The sequence below is a fragment of the Apium graveolens genome, chromosome 10 (genome assembly GCF_009905375.1).
Source record: "Apium graveolens cultivar Ventura chromosome 10, ASM990537v1, whole genome shotgun sequence".
NCBI classification, from domain to species: Eukaryota; Viridiplantae; Streptophyta; class Magnoliopsida; order Apiales; family Apiaceae; genus Apium; species Apium graveolens.
In genome coordinates, this window is record NC_133656.1 from 43,025,647 (window position 1) to 43,040,710 (window position 15,064).

At 38.0% G+C, this 15,064-nt stretch overlaps 1 non-coding gene across 1 annotated transcript; it reads left to right on the forward strand.

Annotated features, from left to right (window-relative positions):
- The first annotated feature begins 448 nt into the window (after positions 1–448).
- On the forward strand, positions 449–555 carry LOC141694597 (small nucleolar RNA R71). The gene has a single exon (XR_012563887.1). It is a non-coding gene; the product is annotated as a small nucleolar RNA R71 (small nucleolar RNA).
- Positions 556–15,064: the final 14,509 nt, after the last annotated feature.

The following is a 15,064-nucleotide window of genomic DNA, read 5'->3' on the forward strand; positions in this document are numbered from 1 at the left end:
ATTGCTCCAACTGAAATTTGGATGATTGCTGTTGTTAGGATGATAGGTGGCTGTCACAGGTTGCTACGATCGCTGGAAGTTGCTCACAAATTGAGCTGATTCACTAGAAATTATGCACTAATCAGTCTCGTGGGATCCAGCACATAGCTCGCAAACACTAGTGATTTGATTAACTCCATAATTTTCCAAGGTGTCCTCCTTCATCGTCAAAGCCTTTAGTTGGGCAGCGATAGCAGTTGCTGCATCCAACTCCAGAATTCCTGCTAATTTTCCCTGAGTCAGTCTCTGAGAAGGATTCTGGTACTCATTAGCAGCCATCAGTTCAATAAGTTCATAAGCTTCATCCTAGCTCTTAGCCCCCAAGGGTCCTCCTGATGCTGCATCAAGCATGGGTCTAGAAGTAGGACCCAATCCATTATAGAAACATTTGATAATCATCCAATCAGGCATGCCATGGTGTGGGCACTTCCTTAGCATCTCTTTATATCGATCCCAAGCCTCACACAGAGATTCTCCAGTTTGTTGAACAAACTGAGTAAGAGCATTCCTGATTGCGGCAGTCTTCACCATGGGGAAGAATTTAGTGAGAAACTTTTGAGCAAGATCTTCCCAAGTGGTGATATACCCTGCTGGTAGGGAGTGTAACTAGCACTTAGCCTTTTCCCTCAGAGAGAATGGGAAGAGACGTAGTTTGATAGCATCTTCAGTCACATCATTGAACTTGAAAGTGTCGCGGATCTTGATTGTCACACCCCCAACTTAAATAGCAAAATAAATATAGCTATTACATCATTTTAATGAAGAATACACAACCAAATCCAAGATCTTACAGTTTAGGGTTTGGAACAGCCCAACACTACCAACTATTACATCTGATTACAAATACCGAATCCTCACACAGCTATTATTTCTTATTCTACCTGAGCTCGAACATAAGCATCAGCATTACAGGTCTTACGGGCAGTCTGCTTGAATCTAACCATAGCTGCTAGCTGTAATATCAGGGTAAAGCAAAAAGTGAGCCAAATGCTCAACAAATGCTAACAGTACGACACAAAACATAAATTGAGATATACTTTTAAGAATGACAATGGAAAGATATAACCAAAGGTAACGAGAGATAAAAACTATGTGAGATGGCATCATTTTGCTTGCATCAAAACAATTTTAAAATCATGTCTTAATCAAAATCATTTTATGACACTACGGATTACAGCCGGTGATCAGCCGCGAAGTAATCCCGAACCTCGCTGGGTTCTAAAATATTAATGGGAATCCCTAGGCAACTTTTAAGCCTAATATAAGTGTGGAAAGGACTCGCGTCTCAGTCCAGATCCACCATTCAAAAAAACATTTATCCCCCTTTGGGACTGAGAAATCCATATTTTAATCATTTTAAAAACTGATGCCGATTTATGCCAAAATCTCTTTTGACTGTAAACATTTTTATCAAGGGATTATAGATCAACTCGAAACACGGGAAACAAGGTACTGAATATCAGAGCCATGATTCATAAAACTATTCTCTATTCAAGTAATTGAATGGTTTTCATATATCAATGATTGGACAATAGGATTTAGTGAGGCTAATGGATAATATGAAGGGTAATGCCAATTTGGGCTCAAAGCAATGGTTTCTCATCAAGGTTCAAGTGCTGGATCATCAAGAAGGTAAGCTTCATGAATACTAAGGGTGTTAAGGTATGAAGAATGATCTTTAACTCAGGACATATCAGAATTGTCAAGCTTTAGGATAAGAAAGAGGGTATCAATCAATGAGGGTTCATGTTGATAAGTTTTTGACTTGCAGGGTTCAAAGTAAGGTTCTATAGGGATTTAAGTATCAGGATGAGATATCAATACATAGGAAACATCAACATGGTAATCAAGGGGATCAATCAAGTAATATATCAACTCTTCATTTTATCATGGCATTAAACTATCATGAAAGACTTTTGAACTACTTGCAATACGTACTCGAGGGTTCATGGCATCTCTATGTAACTCAAAGATAAACAAAAGATACGCTTGATTTAAATATATCAAAATGACTCAGGATATTTGCATCAATATATAAGAACTATTTGTAGTAAATACGAAGGTCAAGTTGAATCACTTGCCTTGAGATAGGCTGGTCTGGTCTGACTGGTAAGAGCAACTGGAGCTTCACTCGACTTTTATGGCAAGTTTTCCCTCGTCTCGAGATCCTACATAAATAATAATAATCCTCATTATAATATATTCTCACCAACTTAACCTATATACAACTCGAAATTAAACACGGATGGCACTTAGGCCTATATGCACTTAATTTATATTCTCCTTTAAATTATAATTGCACACACATAGCCACATATTCACATATCATATATTAACACCAAATAACACCATATATATACCATAATGCAACACTAGGCTTGGATGATCTTGACTCACCACTTTAAGTCACTTGGTCGCTAAACTAGACAAGGTCTTCAAATTTTGGCTTCCTAACTCGATGTGCCTTTCCTAAATTATCCAAAACCTATTGACCCTCACTTGTGCCTTTTGCTCTACTGACCTTATACTATCTTACGACTATGGTGGTCGACCTAATACTCACTTCTAAGTGTTCTAAAACTATGTGATAAGTGATAGTGCTCACTGGTGCAAATTTCAGAATGACAACTATGGTTTCTTGAGTATATTAGACACTCTTAAACTACAAGTTTTCCTTCAAAACTTTTACACAAGACTCTCCTGACCTAAGGGCATCTCACAAACTTGATGTGGCTCAAGGGCCTGGCTTGGGCCTTCTTGGGCCTAAGCTAAAAGTCCAAGGTTCCCCTGTTTTTATGGGCAGAAAATGCCCTGACTTAAATTAACTTGTGACACATGGTTCTAGCTCATATCCTATAAACTATGATTGGAAAAACTTCTCTGAAATACCCTCTAACTAAGGCCCAATTGGGCCTAATGAGGGCCTACCCATGACATGGTCAAATCTCCCTATTTCTAAGTTGCAACAAAAATGTCCCCTGCTGGACAGATTTTGTGATTCTACTTGTGCACCTAATCAAATGACATGCAAACCTCCAACCAACTCCTAAAACCTTTTATATACTCCCAATACTAACTTCTAGTAGCTTGGGCCTCAAAGTGCACACCAATGACATGGTCAAAACTCACTCTAAACCTCAGGGTGCTATACTGATTTTTCTGCAGAAACTATAACTCTCATTTTCCAAGGTTTTGACTTGACAAACTCAACTAACAACAACTCAATACTTAAACCAAGACTTATACATGGTGATCTACTGAAATAACTCCCTTATTATCAAAATAAACTTGGGTGAGATCATCCATGCCCAAAAACAACAACATGCAACCAAATATATAACATGCAACTCATGGAAAGCACATAACAAGATTTCGGCTAGGCATAAAGTTTTAAATGCTTGCAAAATTGACTTTCACCTAATAATCATCCTTAATAATCATGAAATATAACTTCTTTTAAGTATTAATAAGAAATTTATCATGAAAACAATCTATTTTAAGCACACATATTTCGAATTTATAGATTTTTAAACATAACTACATGATTTTGAAAAGAGTAGCATGCAAAACATGGTTGATCATCATTTTAATGTCTTAAAACTAACATGCATGGCTAAACATAAATATATAATGAAATTTCAGTAGCATGCAAAGGATTTTAAAGCATGATATCTCCATAAAACACTTAGTTAGCACATATACATAATATATCTCATAGAGAGCTCTTGAATTCACAAGAATCAAGAGTTTCTCTTTGGAGATCACATAAGAACTACACATGCATCCATGGAACTTCAACTTCCAAGTCACAAAACACTTGGAAAGTATATAAGATGAATGTAGGTAAAAGATTTACACTTGGGAAGATGAAGAATGAATTGAAAAATGAAAGGGGGGTGGGGAATTGGCCTTCGGCCGAGAGCAATGTGGGAGGGGGAGGAGAGAAAATTTGTGGGGTGTTGGAGTGTGGAATGAGAATGACCTCTCCCACTTTGATTTCTTTGTTTTATTCTATTTGGTTTACAAATGATGAGTGGAAGTGAGAACTTACAAAAATGTCCCTTGGTTAAAGTTAGGCCATTTTGCATGCAAGGCTAAGGTAGTAATTTGGTAATAATCAAATGAGTTAGTGGGGTTGGAAAAGTCTTGTTTGCCCTTTGAGAGAATAGAAGGGTGATTTGCATGCATGGTCTCTTATGTAATTTGATAAATATGACAACTAAAATTTATAATTATTTATTTTTATAAAATAAAATATAAGTTCAAAAATTATAAAATTTATATCATAAAATAACTTGGATTTTTAGAGACTTTATAAAATCATTTTCAAAATTTGTGAACAAAATACCTTTTAAAAGAAAATTTTCCAAAGCTTAGTATATTCCTTATAAATCAAAAATAAAGAAATTAAATAAACTCTTACTTTGAAAAATCATATACTACACAAAGCAAATTTATAATGCAGAAACTTTCACTCACACTAGCGTACAATCATTGAATATATTTTCATTTGACTTTAATATTATACCCAATCCACAAATAATATTACATAAAATGCCGGTCGTAACATCCTCTCCCCCTTAAGGGATTCTGTCCCCAGAATCTAAGAGAAAAGATGAGGATGCCGGGAACGCATATCAGACTCTAACTCCCAAGTCGACTCTTTGACCTTAGGGTTCCTCCAAAGTACTTTTACTAACTTTACTGACTTATTTCTAAGACTCTTTAGTTGCCAGTCGAGTATTTTAACCGGTTGCTCCACAAATGACAGGTCTGCCTGAATTTCTACATGTTCATATTCTATCACATGGCTAGCGTCAGGATTGTACTTCTTAAGCAACGACACATGGAACACATTATGCACATGCCGATACTGAGGTAGTAAGGCCAACTCGTAGGCCACCTTTCCCACTTGACTCAAAATCTCAAAAGGACCTATGTATCTAGGTGCTAACTTCCCTTTCTTGCCAAATCTTATCAACCCTTTTCTAGGTGACACCTTTAGCAACACAACTTCGCCAATTTGGAATTGAACGTCCTTACGCGCTGGATCCGCATACTTCCTCTGTCTATCTTGAGCAGCAAGCAACCTTTTCTGAATTAACTTGACCGAGTCATGCAACTGTTGTACCAAATCCGAGCCGAGAATTCTTCATTCTCCCACTTCATCCCAACTTGTTGGTGATCTACATTTTTGCCCGTACAAAGCTTCGTATGGTGGCATACCGATACTGGAATGATAGCTGTTGTTGTAAGAGAATTCAATCAACGGCAAATGGTCGTCCCAACTTCCTGCAAAATCGATTGCACAACTGCGCAACATATCTTCAATTGTTTGAATTGTCCTTTCACTCTGGCCATCAGTCTGCGGGTGGTACGTCGTGCTCATATTCAACTTTATGCCAAGACATTCCTGAAATTGCTTCCAGAATCTCGAGTTAAATCGGGGATCTCTGTCTGAAATTATTGATACGGGTACTCCATGCCTTAGTACGATTTCGCGCACATACAAATGAACCAACTTGTCCAATGACGACTTCTCTTTTATTGGAAGGAAATGCGCCGACTTCGTAAGACGATCAACTATAACCCATATTGCGTCATGTCCGGATTTCGTTCGCGGTAGTCCTACTATAATGTCCGTAGCGATATTTTCCCATTTCCATTCTGGAATCTTCAGGGGCTGAATTAATCCGCTTGGTCGTTGATGTTCTGCCTTTACTTTCTGACAAGTATAGCACTTCGCAACCCATTCTGCCACGTCTCGCTTCATATTTGGCCACCAAAAGTTCTTCTTTAAGTCTTGATACATCTTGGTGCTTCCCGGATGGATTGAAAATTTCGAATTGTGGGCTTCATGGAGGATCTCATTCTTTAATTCAGGTACATGGGGAATCCATATTCTGGATGAAAACCTTAGTATCCCTTGTTCATCCCTTTGAGTATCAATCTCCTCTCCAGATAACTGTTTCTTCTCTTTCTCCATTACTTCTTCTTGACACTTCTGTATCTTTTCCACTAGTGTTGGCTGAAAGGTCATTGCACGACAAACTTCTTCGACTTTTCCATAAGCACAAAGTTCCAATTCTAATTTTTCGATTTCTCCAGTTAACTCTTTTGATGTTATCATCATATTCAATCTCTCATTCCTACTCAGAGCATCGGCCACTACGTTCGCCTTTCCAGGATGGTAATTTATCGAGCAGTCATAATCCTTGATCAATTCCAGCCATCTCCTCTGCCTCATATTGAGCTCTTTCTGAGTAAAAATGTACTTTAAACTTTTGTGATCCGTGTAGATTTCACACTTCTCTCCATAGAGGTAATGTCTCCAGATCTTGAGTGCGAACACTATGGCGGCTAGTTCCAAGTCATGCGTCGGGTACTTTAACTCATGCGGCTTCAACTGTCTTGACGCATATGCGATCACTTTACTGTGTTGCATCAACACACAACCCAAACCCTTATGTGAAGTGTCACTGAATATTACAAAATTCCCTTGATCATCTGGAAGTACCAACACCGGAGCTGTTACCAACTTCTGCTTTAAGTCTTGAAAGCTATCTTCACATTCTGCACTCCATTCAAACTTTTGATTCTTTCTGGTTAACTTGGTTAATGGCGTGGCAATCTTCGAGAAATCCTTGACGAATCTTCTATAGTATCCGGCCAATCCTAGAAAACTTCGCACTTCCGTAGGAGTCTTTGGCCTCTCCCAACTCATAACTGCCTCAATCTTTTCTGGATCCACTTTAACTCCCTCATTTCCAATAACATGTCCCAAAAATTGAACTTCCTTTAACCAAAACTCACATTTGGTAAACTTGGCATACAACTTCTCTTGTCGGAGTATCTCCAATGCTATCCAGAGGTGCTGCTTATGTTCTTCTTCTGACTTAGAATAAATAAGGATGTCATCAATAAATACCACGACAAATTTATCCAAATACTTCTTAAATACCCGATTCATCAGATCCATAAATGCGGCCGGAGCGTTGGTCAATCCAAACGGCATTACTAGGAATTCATAATGCCCATATCTGGTCCTGAATGCGGTCTTAGGAATATCTTCTTCTTTGATCTTTAATTGATGGTATCCCGATCTCAAATCAATCTTCGAAAAGCATTTTGCTCCCTTCAACTGATCAAAAAGGTCATCTATCCTTGGTAGCGGGTAGCGGTTCTTGATCGTCACCTTATTCAACTCCCGGTAATCTATGCATAGACGCATACTCCCATCTTTCTTCTTTACAAACAGAACAGGTGCTCCCCATGGCGACGTACTTGGTTGTATCACTCCTTTATCCAATAATTCTTGTAGCTGGCTCTCCAGCTCTTTCATTTCTGCTGGTGCCATCTATATATGGGGCCTTTGAAACTGGTTCGGTGCCTGGAGCAAGGTTGATCTCAAACTCAATTTGTCGATCTGGTGGTAAGCCTGGTAGTTCATCGGGAAACACATCGGGGAACTCACTAACTACAGGAATATCTTCCATGCTGAGGCTGCCTCTCTCTGAATCCACTACATATGCTAGGAACGACTCACAACCTTTTCTAAGCAACTTCTTAGCCTGAACGATTGTAAGAAATAGTTGCTCTTGCCTCTGCCCCTTAAATACTACCTTCTCTCCACTCTTCGTCTTTAAATACACTCTCTTGGTCTTACAATTAATCTGAGCGCTATTCTCTCCTAACCAATCCATTTCTAAAATTATGTCAAACTCTCCCAACTTGAAGAGTATCAAGTTGGCTGAAAACTTATATCCCGAAATATCGATCTCACACTTTGGACAAAATTGATTCACAGGAATCTTCTCTTGGTTCGCAATTACCACATTTACTACCTCACTCATAACCATTTTATCACATTGGAGCTTATCAACAAAAGATTCTGATATGAAAGATCTTGTTGGTCCCGAATCAATCAATACTTTAGCTTTGACATTATTGAGTAAAAGTGTACCTGCTATCACCTCAGAATTCTGAACAGCATCTTTCATCTTTAGATCAAATGTCCTTGTTGTTGCTTGCGGGGTTGGTGCGGGTGGTGGAGGTAATGCCAATACCTCAGCTGGCACGCTTGCACTGGTACTTGCCACGTTCATCAGAGCTTTGACTGGTCCTGTTGCCTTACACTCCCTAGCCATGTGTCCAGTCTTCCCACACTTGTAGCACGTAACTCCTGGCTTCGGCATCTTGCAATCATTTGCCAAATGTCCCTTCTGATTGCACCTATAACAGGTGATGCTCAGCTTATTGCATACTCCGGGGTGCCTTCTTCCACAGTGCTTGCATTCCGGTCTCTGGAACCTGTTTTCTCCAACTTGCCCTTGGCTTGCCTGGTTGTTTCCTTTTGATTCTTGCCTTTTGCCCAAATTTCCCTTCTTTTGAAAATTTCCGCCCTTCTGAAAACCAATCCTCTTTACATTCCGATCTTGCGAACTTCCAGCTTCAGACTTTTCTCCATAAAATGAAACCTTCCTCTTCTTGTTATCCCTCTCTTTCCTTGACTGCATCCCATTATTCTCAATCAGAGCAGCTTTCTGTACTACTCCCGCATAAGTTTCAAGCTCAAACATAGCCACCCTATCTCTGATCCAAGGCTCCAATCCTTGCTGAAATTTCTTTGCTTTTTCCTCCTCAGTGCTGGTATACTTTGTCACAAACCTTGACAACTCAGTGAACTTCTTCTCATACTCCAATACAGTCATGTTCCCTTGCTTCAACTCAAGAAATTTTAGCTCCATCTGATTCTGCATGTACTTAGGGTAATACTTGTCCAGAAATAACTTCTTAAATCTCTCCCAAGAAACCTGCTGAGTGACTTCCATAGCCTTTACTGATTCCCACCAATAGATAACTTCTCCCTTCAAGAAGTAAGTAGCATACGGCGTCTTCTGATCATCTCCTAACTGTACCAACTCAAAAGCCCTTTCCATCTCCTTGATCCATGTGTTAGCTATCACTGGATCAGTGGTATCATGAAATACAGGTGGATTCACATTCTGAAAAGCCTTGAAAGTGACAATTTGTCTAGGTGGTACTGGTGGTTCAGGTGGTTGGTGTGGCTCACGGTTATCTTGGTTTTCAATTCGTTGTTAAAGAGTTAGTTGTTGTTGAGCTATAGCATTGGTTTGCTGTTGCAAGGTTTCCAGTAGTCGAAGAATATTTGGGTCTGTGGTGAAGGTGGTTGTTGGGTTCTTCTTTTTGGGAGGCATGATCCTGAAATAAGAGTTGTGTCAAAACAGATATGAATGATAAAATGATTCGAGGGTATCGCATGGCATTCTCATTTTCATATGGGGTCAAGTTTCCAAATTAAGCAGATATGATGATAAAAACATAAAATAACAGTTGAGAGCAAATGGAACAATAGCACATAATTATTGAAATTTTAAAGGTCACAGTACATAGGATTGGGACATAGTTTGATTCTAGGAATAACAGGCTTATTTAAAGGAAAACGGAAACAACTGGGTATTCTATAGAGTCTGATAGTACAACAACATGAAAGGTAAATGGAAAGAACTAAGGCTCCACTCCATCTGAACGGGGCTTGGTAGTCTTTTCCTCTCGAAGCGTCTTCACAATGCTCTGGAGCTCATCCGCCACCATCTGAATGACATACTGGCTGGTCCGGTCCCGGTGCGCTGGCATCTCTTCAAGCTTAGTGTTGACGTACTGAACCAAGGTCTCAAGTCTCGCAGTCATCTGCTCCTTGGGCTTCCCTTCGTAGTTTCGGCTGTCCGGATACACGTTCTTCAGTCGGTCTACCAGTCGGTCGTACTTGCCCTGAAGCATGTCGAACTCGCGCCTCAACTCAGCATACACGGAGAAAGCAATAGTGTCGTCCGACCCAGAGGATGACGAGGAATGTGCCCTTTGCTGACAACCAATAAGAGGAGTATTAATAATAATTTACTTAACCTACTCTCTCGCATAATATCTATAACCTACACACAAATCCTATAACCTATTTGGGCTGTCCAGGGACTCTAAACCGTAGCTCAGATACCAAAACTTGTCACACCCCCAACTTAAATAGCAAAATAAATATAGCTATTACATCATTTTAATGAAGAATACACAACGAAATCCAAGATCTTATAGTTTAGGGTTTGGAACAGCCCAACACTACCAACTATTACATCTGATTACAAATACCGAGTCCTCACACAGCTATTATTACTTATTCTACCTGAGCTCGAACATAAGCATCAGCATTACAGGTCTTACGGGTAGTCTGCTTGAATCTAACCATAGCTGCTAGCTGTAATATCAGGGTAAAGCAAGAAGTGAGCCAAATGCTCAACAAGTGCTAACAGTACGACACAAAACATAAATTGAGATATACTTTTAAGAATGACAATGGAAAGACATAACCAAAGGTAACGAGAGATAAAAACTATGTGAGATGGCATCATTTTGCTTGCATCAAAACAATTTTAAAATCATGTCTTAATCAAAATCATTTTATGACGCTACGGATTACAGCCGGGGATCAGCCGCGAAGTAATCCCGAACCTCGCTGGGTTCCAAAACATTAATGGGAATCCCTAGGCAACTTTTAAGCCTAATATAAGTGTGGAAATGACTCGCGTCTCAGTCCAGATCCACCATTCAAAAAAACATTTATCCCCCTTTGGGACTGAGAAATCCACATTTTAATCATTTTAAAAACTGATGCCGATTTATGACAAAATCTCTTTTGACTGTAAACATTTTTATCAAGGGATTATAGATCAACTCGAAACACGGGAAACAAGGTACTGAATATCAGAGCCATGATTCACAAAACTATTCTCTATTCAAGTAATTGAATGGTTTTTATATATCAATAATTGGACAAGAGGATTTAGTGAGGCTAATGGATAATATGAAGGGTAATGCCAATTTGGGCTCAAAGCAATGGTTTCTCATCAAGGTTCAAGTGCTGGATCATCAAGAAGGTAAGCTTCATGAATACTAAGGGTGTTAAGGTATGAAGAATGATCTTTAACTCAGGACATATCAGAATTGTCAAGCTTTAGGATAAGAAAGAGGGTATCAATAAATGAGGGTTCATGTTGATAAGTTTTTGACTCGCAGGGTTCAAAGTAAGGTTCTATAGGGATTCAAGTATCAGGATGAGATATCAATACATAGGAAATATCAACATGGTAATCAAGGGGATCAATCAAGTAATATATCAACTCTTCATTTTATCATGGTATTAAACTATCATGAAAGACTTTTGAACTACTTGCAATACGTACTCGAGGGTTCATGGCATCTCTATGTAACTCAAAGATAAACAAAAGATACGCTTGATTTAAATATATCAAAATGACTCAGGATATTTGCATCAATATATAAGAACTATTTGTAGTAAATACGAAGGTCAAGTTGAATCACTTGCCTTGAGATAGGCTGGTCTGGTCTGACTGGTAAGAGTAACTGGAGCTTCACTCGACTTTTATGGCAAGTTTTCCCTCGTCTCGAGATCCTACATAAATAATAATAATCCTCATTATAATATATTCTCACCAACTTAACCTATATACAACTCGAAATTAAACACGGATGGCACTTAGGCCTATATGCACTTAATTTATATTCTCCTTTAAATTATAATTGCACACACATAGCCACATATTCACATATCATATATTAACACCAAATAACACCATATATATACCATAATGCAACACTAGGCTTGGATGATCTCGACTCACCACTTTAAGTCACTTGGTCGCTAAACTAGACAAGGTCTTCAAATTTTGGCTTCCTAACTCGATGTGCCTTTCCTAAATTATCCAAAACCTATTGACCCTCACTTGTGCCTTTTTCTCTACTGACCTTATACTATCTTACGACTATGGTGGTCGACCTAATACTCACTTCTAAGTTTTCTAAAACTATGTGATAAGTGATAGTGCTCACTGGTGCAAATTTCAGAATGACAACTATGGTTTCTTGAGTATATTAGACACTCTTAAACTATAAGTTTTCCTTCAAAACTTTTACACAAGACTCTCCTGACCTAAGGGCATCTCACAAACTTGATGTGGCTCAAGGGCCTGGCTTTGGCCTTCTTGGGCCTAAGCTAAAAGTCCAAGGTTCCCCTGTTTTTCTTGGCAGAAAATGCCCTGACTTGAATTAACTTGTGACACATGGTTTTAGCTCATATCCTATGAACTATGGTTGAAAAAACTTCTCTGACATACCCTATAACTAAGGCCCAATTGGTCCTAATGAGGGCCTACCCATGACATGGTCAAATCTCCCTATTTATAAGTTGCAACAAAACGGTCCCCTGCTGGACAGATTTTGTGATTCTACTTGTGCACCTAATCAAATGACATGCAAACCTCCAACCAACTCCTAAAACCTTTTATATACTCCCAATACTAACTTCTGGTAGCTTGGGCCTCAAAGTGCACACCAATGACATGGTCAAAACTCACTCTAAACCTCAGGGTGCTATAGTGATTTTTCTGCAGAAACTATAACTCTCATTTTCCAAGGTTTTGACTTGACAAACTCAACTAACAACAACTCAATACTTAAACCAAGACTTATACATGGTGATCTACTTAAATAACTCCCTTATTCTCAAAATAAACTTGGGTGAGATCATCCATGCCCAAAAACAACAACATGCAACCAAATATATAACATGCAACTCATGGAAAGCACATAACAAGATTTCGGCTAGGCATAAAGTTTTAAATGCTTGCAAAATCGACTTGCACCTAATACTCATCCTTAATAATCATGAAATATAACTTCTTTTAAGTATTAATAAGAAATTTATCATGAAAACAATCTATTTTAAGCACACATATTTCGAATTTATAGATTTTTAAACATAACTACATGATTTCGAAAAGAGTAGCATGCAAAACATGGTTGATCATCATTTTAATGTCTTAAAACTAACATGCATGTCTAAACATAAATATATAATGAAATTTCTGTAGCATGCAAAGGATTTTAAAGCATGATATCTCCATAAAACACTTAGTTAGCACATATACATAATATATCTCATAGAGAGCTCTTGAATTCATAAGAATCAAGAGTTTCTCTTTGGAGATCACAAAAGAACTACACATGCATCCATGGAACTTCAACTTCCAAGTCACAAAACACTTGGAAAGTATATAAGATAAATGTAGGTAAAAGATTTACACTTGGGAAGATGAAGAATGAATTGAAAAATGAAAGTGGGGTGGGGAATTGGCCTTCGGCCGAGAGCAATGTGGGAGGGGGAGGAGAGAAAATTTGTGGGGTGTTGGAGTGTGGAATGAGAATGACCTCTCCCACTTTGATTTCTTTGCTTTATGCTATTTGGTTTACAAATGATGAGTGGAAGTGAGAACTTACAAAAATGTCCCTTGGTTAAAGTTAGGCCATTTTGCATGCAAGGCTAAGGTAGTAATTTGGTAATAATCAAATGAGTTAATGGGGTTGGAAAAGTCTTGTTTGCCCTTTGAGAGAATAGAAGGGTGATTTGCATGCAAGGTCTCTTATGTAATTTGATAAATATGACAACTAAAATTTATAATGATTTATTTTTATAAAATAAAATATAAGTTCAAAAATTATAAAATTTATATCATAAAATAACTTGGATTTTTAGAGACTTTATAAAATCATTTTCAAAATTTGTGAACAAAATACCTTTTAAAAGAAAATTTTTCCAAAGCTTAGAATATTCCTTATAAATCAAAAATAAAGAAATTAAATAAACTCTTGCTTTGAAAAATCATATACTACACAAAGCAAATTAATAATGCAGAAACTTTCACTGACACTAGCGTACAATCATTGAATATATTTTCATTTGACTTTAATATTATACCCAATCCACAAATAATATTACATAAAATGCCGGTCGTAACATCGATGAAATCCCTGATATGCATGTTGGGGTCTTCAGTAGGAGAACCCCCAAACTGAACTGAGTTATGTGTCATCTGGTTTGTGCTTGACTTGTTCTCAAAAGTGTTAGCCTTGATGGCTGGTCTGATGATGCTAGACTGAATGTCATTTAATCTTAGGCTTAGGGTAGTCCATCAAAGCCTTCGGATTTTCTGCTTGATCACCCATAGCTACTACAATTGGCTCTTCAACTTTCTCTTCTTTCTCTAACTTCTCTTTATCCTCAAAAACTTCCCTAGGAACCACCACAAGTTCTTCCTCGGCTTTATCCAGTGTTCTCTTGCGAGTACGCGAACGCGTATGCATACACCCTCGCTAGATCACCTGAAATAAGACAAGGAAACAATTAAGTAACAATGTCAGAGTCAATAAACTTTAACGACCACTGATGGAAAGCACATAAACTAATAGTTAACACTGCAGTCCCCGGCAGCGGCGCCAAGAACTTGTTAGTCGCTAAACATGCGCTAATAATACACGCAAGTATACGAGTTCGCAAGTAGTATAGAATCTTTTCTAGTTCATTCTCACAGAGACTGTATTAGTTAACTATCTAAATTACGCACCTAAGAAACAATGCATGGTTATTATTCAATGCTAAGATGATAACAAAGTGAGATTGTTTATAACTAAGAATTACGCTAACAATTATAACTACGAGAATAAGATTGACTGAAATTATATGTATGACAAACATGGGATTTTAACTTCATTAAATACTTTATTCAATAGTCTTATTTTTCTTAACCTTGGCATGCAATGGTGATGATACTAATCAGACAATACGAAACTGATAAACGCCAACTTTCGTTGCACGAGTACCATTCTACCAGACACCCACAAAAGAGATAGAAGCTGAATAGGCACCAATTATATTGAGACCCTATATGTCTATAGAATTTGACAAGATAACGATTTAAGCACAAGTTATTTATCTTGATTATATAAGGCAAGTAAGATGGTTAAAATTACCTACGGATCATGCATAACAAATACATGAACCTATGCTAGCATGGCAAGTTCTAAATTCTTAAATTCACTTTCGCTTCATTAAGAATTAACACACTATCTTATAAGTTCGCGACGCTCATAAGACGAA